The sequence below is a fragment of the Copadichromis virginalis genome, linkage group LG23 (assembly GCF_057382275.1).
Source record: "Copadichromis virginalis isolate Kocher_CV1m ecotype Utaka linkage group LG23, C_Virginalis_male_GT1.1, whole genome shotgun sequence".
Taxonomy (NCBI): domain Eukaryota; kingdom Metazoa; phylum Chordata; class Actinopteri; order Cichliformes; family Cichlidae; genus Copadichromis; species Copadichromis virginalis.
Window position 1 is genome coordinate 15,618,489 of NC_140639.1, and position 7,823 is coordinate 15,626,311.

General features: G+C 39.8%; 1 long non-coding RNA gene across 1 annotated transcript; it reads left to right on the forward strand.

The window, feature by feature from the left end:
- The first annotated feature begins 5,716 nt into the window (after positions 1–5,716).
- LOC146680515 (uncharacterized) lies at positions 5,717–6,006 on the forward strand. The gene is made up of 2 exons (XR_014918270.1): positions 5,717–5,756; positions 5,838–6,006. It is a non-coding gene; the product is annotated as an uncharacterized LOC146680515 (long non-coding RNA).
- The last annotated feature ends 1,817 nt before the right edge of the window (positions 6,007–7,823 follow it).

Consider the following 7,823-nt stretch of genomic DNA (forward strand, 5'->3'; position numbering starts at 1 on the left):
CTGCCCACCACTCATCATAAGGATCAGCTGCACTGACCATTCCTTTTCCAGTAACAGTCAACAGTTTCATAATATCAAATTTAATTGCTTTTATGACGATGGGAAACAATATTTAAAAAGCTTAAAGTTTTTTGTTGTTGCTTTTGTTGTTGCTGCTGTTTTATTTCTCTTTTTGCTTATTATTGCACTTTTTCAGTGAAAGAAAGCCAACATCACCCATTGTGACTAAGACTTGGCAAATTATACAAGTGATGCTTTTGTTCGTCTGTGACATAATTAGTGAGCAAGTGTCTAAGAGGCAAAGAAAGCCATCTTTTGAAAAGATTCCCACACATGGTGTGTCATGTGTTTTCCTACGGGTCAGCTCTGCTCATCTGATTATTAGAATTACAAATAGACTAACTGTATTTATACCAAACCCTTCAGACTCAGGAGTATGTGCTCATGAATCTTTTCATGAACACATTATCTTATATAATAATTTTTGCCAAAGTTTTTCTGTCTTCTACCACCTGCACTATGTTGAGGGGGCATCTTAGGACAGAGCTGACTTTCCAAATGAGCTCATCCAAATGCCTCCTCTCAACTGTAGATAAGCTGCTGTTTCAACAGACATCACCATAGAAGATGGCTGGCACCACCACAGAGTCAAAGCGCCCCCTCCACTGCAAAAGATCTTAGTCTCCTCAGCAGGTGCAGTCTGCTCTGACCCTTCCTGTAAAGAGCATCAGTGTTGTGACTCCAGTCCAGTTTATTGTTCAGGTGAACACCCAGGTACTTGTGACAGTCCAATGTCAGATCCCTGGATGTTCAGTGGTGTAGGTGTGGTGGGTCTGTGCCTACGGAAATCCACCACCGACTCCTTGGTTTTCCCCGTGTTGGTCTGGAGAAGGTACCGTTGGCACCAGTCCACAAAGTCCCGAATCCGCTGTCTGTACTCTGAGTCATCCTCACCTGTAATGAGGCCGACTATGGCAGAGTCATCAGAGAACTTTTGTAGATGGCAGCCTGAGTAGTTGATGGAGAAGTCTGCAGTATAGAGGGTGAACAAGAACGTTGCCAGCACAATTCCCTGCGGGGCCCCCGTACTGCAGACCAGCCTCAATCTAGTCTGTGATACAGTCTGCTATGCTGTCAATGTCCTACCTGTGAGGAGCACAGAGTTTTCCCCATTTTACCTTGCAGGTTGGAACAGATAACATTTTTTACATTCAAGTAAAGCATCTATTCTGTGAAGTCTTCTACACTTTCTCACATCCAGGATAGTGTAGATTCTAGGATATTCTGGAAAACATGACGCTTACCTGATGCCAGCAATAAGACGAGCAGCTTTGTTTATTGTTTTTGGCCGGACAAAATAAAAACAATCTAAACTAATATCTTTTGCAGGTGCTTAACAAGTTCCATTAATGTGGAATACAGTACAAAAACATCAAATGTATTTGAAGCACGCAATGAGCATCCAGTGCACTGTTCTGGCACCAGCATACGCAAAACGTGCAGCACCTTGATCGTTTTTTGTCATATGGACCCTTGCAGACATGCGCACATCATGAATTGTTGATTACTGTACAGTATGCAAGAAACATGGACCCAAAACCGAACCTTAAATAAAGGTTGCTCTAGTTTTGGGGTGGGTTCGGTTTTTGTAACTAAAGTTAAAGTGCAAAAGATTAAAGTTCCTCCTGTTTCCATTTAATGTATGAAAACGAGTCAACCCCCAGACTCCAATTTTGACATGCTAAACTTTACAGCAGAAATAAAAACGTTAACAGCAAGGTTCACATGTGTTTTTGGTCCATATAGCTAATTCCCCCCTTCCTGACAACTGCTCAGTGGTATTTTTGTTCTTTATTTTTTATTTTTATATTTATATATGGTTTTCAAATCACTTGTCTATTAAAATTAAATTAAAGCTGAAGTTCAGTTTAAAAGGGTGGAAGGCTGGACTTCACTTTTAATTCACTGAACCAGACCTCTTTAATATATTTGGGTATACATAATTTTTAATGCAAGTATTTTATAAGTAATTTATCAAAATTAACTGTGCAATATGAAATTTGTTGGAAAAATTACTTAACAGTGGCATTGGCAGTGGCATATCTGAAAGAGCCCATAGCATGACTTTAATTACCCTGTTATTATAAATAGAAACCTACTAAAAGAACAATAATAATTAAAATGGGACATAGTGCAACAGAAATAAACGTACAGCAAAGTTTGTAGAGATGAAATGCTATTATGGGGAAACCAGTAGACCTCTATGCTCAAGGGGAATAATACCAGTGGGTTTCCTTGGCAACAAAATGGGATGCGCCAATTAGATTAGGGTAGGTTTAACAGACGCAAGTCAAGCTTTGCATAAATAAAGCTACCCAGCCAGGGTCTGTTTTCCTTCCCTAAAAACCTATCACTCAAAGAACTGCTTGTTTTAAATCTGTTTAAGCGTTAAATATTTCAACCTGCGTATAGCTGTTTGAAAAAGTTGCCTATCGATACACAAAAACTGATGATATTGTTAATAAATGAAGTGAATAAGTTTGTTGTGCAGAGAAGTTACACGCTTTTTTTTTCTTTTAAAACAAAAAAAGGATCTGTGTGCTCTGCACATGTGCTAATATAATGGAAACTGCAGATTTTTAAATGTGGCAGGAATAACTTCTGTTATTTTGGGTCCGGTCATTCATTTTGAACCTGGCAGATTTTGGCTGGACTCTAATTTCAGCACAAATTAAACTGGTGAACAGGAGGAAGTGTCGCCAGCAGCATGTGGCACAGCAGCTCAAGCTGTTAGCAGCTGAACAGGCACAGCTGAGGAGCAGTCTCTCTAGGTCTCAGGGGGCTCGTGCAGCAGTCTGTCTGTCCTTACCTATTTCACTTCTTCTCTGCTCTCTTTGGGGACTTCTCCTGTTAGTGTAGTGTTTGCTGTAAGAGACAAGTCTGCCTTTCCATCTGGGCTCAGTTTCAGAGTGAGCTAAACTGCAGTCAATGTCACACAAGAAGTTGCTGAATTATTAAGAGTTCCAGATTTGCTGTGCACTGCACATCTTTCATCCATCTGTTGGAGGAGCATTCATATATGGCAAAGCGTACCTGCTGCAGTTGCTGGCAATCTGTCGCAGATCAAATTTTGATGGTTCAAACATTTGTTGTCACCATGAAGAAGTTTGGCTCTTGTGGTGTTCGACTCCATATTACCCAGCGAGCTTTTCTCCGATTTTCTGTGCTCCGTGATGGCACAGTACATTAGGTAAAATCCTCTTTAACTCTGAATATTTTAAAGTAAGTGAACTGAAATGTCATTATACCACCTTGGATAGCGCTTATTAACAATTTGTTTCCAGAAAGAAGGAGAAAGAGATAATAAGACAGACAGAAAGGGAGACTGAGGTGTAAAAATAGCAGCCCACGAACACCCTCCTAATCATCTGGCCCATTTCCTCAAGGTGATATGGTATAAAGGTTAGAACTGTAAGTCCTCAGTGAGTGCAAGGAGACGTTGTATCACCTCTGGTTTAATCATAGCAGCTTTAATCAACAGGTTTTTACAAAGCGAAAAGCAGGTGTAGTGTGAGAGCTCTGAGATACATCTCAGTTGTCCTAATGTCATCCTCTGACCTGCAGTGACCTGTCATATGTGTCATTATTGCTGCTTTTTTTGTTTTGCACTAAGCCATTTAGTGCTAGGCAGAAATCTGAAGAAGTAAGACGTAATATGCATAATACTAAGAGGAGAAAGAAGAAGCTATTTCTGTTCCGTTTCTGTCACAAGCCATGTTATAGACTATTTAATTTTCATATTTATGGAAATTAGGCCTTGTAAAACCATTTGCTATAAACTGAATGATCAGAAGGTCCCCTCTGTAAAACTGTCACGGACCCGGCTCTGGGGACTCGGGGTCCGTGGGCAGTGGGGACTGTGACTATTATTGTTATTGTTGTTATTAGTGTGAATGCTTGAAAAGCATTCACAGTATTGTTGTTGTAATCTTTATTATTATTATTATATTTTATTCTGTATTCCGTACGTTTTTTGTAATCCTACTCCTTCAAAACCGTTCAACTTAGAAAAACCATTCAAACACCATTAGATTCCTATTCTTTTGGACAACACTGCTTCCATTTTTCATATTTTTAACATTTATATTTTTAATTTTATTCAACTTTATTCAACAAAAATTTATAATGTATTTCAATGGGGAGACCCTTCAAATCCTCATTCAACTTACTCATTTTTAAACTCTTACTACTTCCACATACATTGACATAGAGCCACCATTCAAACTTTAAAACGAAGACAAGACATTCAACTATTCAACTTGCATTTATCTTTTCAATATCTATTATACTTTTTCTTCAGTTCCAGTTTAAGTTTCATGATGTTTTTTCACCCGTTTCAGAGTTTATAATGGGTGTGTATGGGACGGAATGTTGGGGCTAGAGTGAGGCAGCTCAACTGCTAGAGTGAGAGGAGCAAAAAAAATAATCTTAAAATCTTTTTTAAAACTGCTGCTGTGTCCGCAGCGTTTGCTCTACAGGTATGATTTTACCCTCAAAACGTAGCCATGGCTGTCCTCTTTCATCCAATGTGTTTACTATTGTACTAGGTGTTATGGTTCTTTCATAAATGTCACCAATGCACAGCCTCCTCCCTCCAACTCTTCCATAGACTCTAATGTTAAAATGGCTCAGAAGGTTCGTTTGAAAATCAGAAGAGCATGGTGTCTTTCCACTGTCACCACGTCCATATAATAAACTCCACAGACATGAAAACTGAGAATTTGGTAGACTAGACATTGCTGTCGCTCACAGTGAAAGAATTTTGTCAATACGACTTTTACTTTTCATTTGGGAACGATTTGTTTCGGCCTGACTTTTCTGTTCATTTTAAGCAGCAAAAGTGAGGTGCATGTCTGTGTCCGTGTGTATGGAGCCATTGGGTGCGGTCACTATAGCAACCAGGCTCACACCTGCCTGCTTAACGAGCTCTGCCTGCCACTCTGCCAAAATTCATCTTAAACACTTCTCTTTCAACTGCTGCTGTGTCCACAGTGTTACAGCCATCATTTTACCCTCAAAACGTCGCCATCGTTGTTCTTTTTCCAACATCTTGTCTTTCAAAGCTCAGAGATGTAAACTTTTTAAACTGTGTGGGTCCAAGTGGAGGGATCACATTTTAGTCATTCAGTGATTCAAAGAATATGACCTTTTAATATTCTTTCAGATGTTTTCTGACTCTAAATGTTCTTTTCTCATTTCTTAGGTTTTTCTAATTTACAATTAAAACATTTTCAACTTTTTTCCAACTTCTTCTTCTGTGTAACCTTCAGCTTTTAGCAGTTCAGCACTTTTGTTTTCAGGTTAAATTCGGGGTTTTTTTTTTATCTCATTCAAAATTTTTAACTTAAATTCAGTAATTATTTCATTTCAATGCATACATTCAGATTCAAGCATTCACACTGCAGTTTCTTCAGAAAATGCACTTTCTAGTTATTATTATTATTATTATTTGGTGTGTTGTCTGCACTGCCCCTATGCACATCTGTATGTAGGCAGGTATGTGTGTGTGTGTGTTTTGCCTTTCTGCTGTGGCCAAGTTACAGGCACCTTCAGCCCTGGGGGCGTGGTCTAACTTGAGGGCTGGCCACACCCGAAGTCCTGGCCGCACACCTGCTCCTCATCTGGGCTCGTCGGGGGAGCTATTTAGATGAGCAATGGAGCTTCCACCGACGCTGGATTATTGCGTTTGACTACACGTCAGTCTTCAAACAAGTCAAGTGTGAGTGTATGCCTGCTGGGATAAGTGTTAACGGCTGCCTCTATTGTTTTCCCCTCAGGAGGAGTGTGGGACGAGAAGGAGCAGTGAGCACGGGGAGTGCAGGGACACTGGGGCAGAGAGCACTACACGGGGACTTTTGGGAAGAAGACACTACACGGGAGTCTGGGAAACTGGGGATTTATTGTTGTTTACTTCACCACCTTGTAAATAAACACTGTTGCACTGAAGAGTCCGGCGTTTGGGTCCTATTTCCCCATCTCCCCACGGTCTGCCAGCCAGACCGTGACAAAAACAGCCAAAAAATGGGCTTGACAAATATCTGTGCAATGACAGCAATGTAATATAGTGCCATGATTTGCAGTATGAAACAGGCATAAAATACTGAACTGTCTTTGAAGTCTTTTCTATGTATTGTATATGTCCTCAAAAAAGCATTTCCCGATCAAAGGCCTTGGATCCTACTGAACATGCATGATAATGTAATTTCTCTCAGGGTTTACAATATTCAGATTCCACATTTAAGAACTTTTTCGTTATTGTCAAGCAAAATGAAATAAAAACTATGGCTACCTCACGTGGTGAGTGATATTGAAAACACGATAAAACAGATATCCACCCATGTATTCCCCTAACTACTTTACTTTGGACATTTCCCAAGGCTGGTACACAGAGAGACAACCACGAATACAAAATATAAGGAATATTAACATAATAAAAGCACAACTAACAAGGATACAAGCTCGTCATCAGCAAGATGCATGGAAAGGCCTGAATTTAGCAATAAACCCATAATATATTTCCTGAGCGCTGAGACCCCTAGCAAACAAAGTTGTCAATGTCCTGCTGACTTAATAACTCCAGAGCCCCAAACCTGCTCTAGCATGAATATCAGCACACAAACTCTGCGCCTGGCAGCTTTATGGCATGGGTTTTCCATCACCAATGTAGCTGTAGTGTGTAGGTGACCCAGTCGTTTGGCCCATATGGTGTATCACTAGATTTGCAACACCCAGTTTTTTGTATACGATTGTGTGATTGAATTTTTACAGAAAAGAAAAATCTGAAAATATTCATACCGAATGTATCTGTAAAACTGTTTATGAAAACATTTTTCTTGGTTATCTGTGAATAATAACTTGAAGCACACAGGGAAGCATGTTTTCTGTTTTCATGCTGCAGTGAATCAATCTTCCCCTAACCATGACCAAAGTGCTTTTTTAGCCTTAACTTCACCACACACAGGATGCAAACCTGTGGCGTCAAATTCTCACATTATGTCTACCTATTGTCCGTCCTTGGAACCTCTATACGGTTACAGCATTCAGAACCTCCTGTATCAGAAAACTATGTCAGAGGGTAATAATAGTCCTGTTAGCAATTATGTTTTCCATCAAAACATAACTGTCTGTTTTTTCTGCTTTCAGTTTGCTATTGCACATCCTGATAAGAGGTAGACTTCCTTTCCAATGCACTTATCTAAAACTAAAATAGAATTGCATTCATTTTATTGGCTGTTTAGCGTGCCCCTGTGACACTGATTGTATTGTAATTCTGTTGATCAATTTGTTTATATATGATTATAAGATAATTACTAATATACTACTACTTTAATGCCTGGAATTGTGCTTTATTTCGCCGTGGTCGTTGCCTCCCAGTGCAGAAGCTCTTCTGTGTTCTGTGGCAGACTTCGTACTTGACATTTCCATGATTCATGCCTGGTGTGATGGCTGGCCTGGAGGCTCACAGAACCTTTACTAAGACAGAACCAGGCTGCGGTTGTCTGCACGGCCAGAGAGCACAGTATACTGCATATATAACTGTGCCCGTGGTTAAAATTCTGCCTTTTGATGCTTATCAATGTTTAAAACCACATTTTGTAGGATCTGTTTTGATCCATTGTGTAAACCACATTATTTACTTTATTCTGGCTTGAGCTCACTGTTGGAGTGCAGCACACACAGTTCACAGTGAACTTTTTCTTTGCAGAACTTGAGTTCTGAGTGGTATTCAATACTTTTGAGAAACCCACACAGCGTATGCTCTC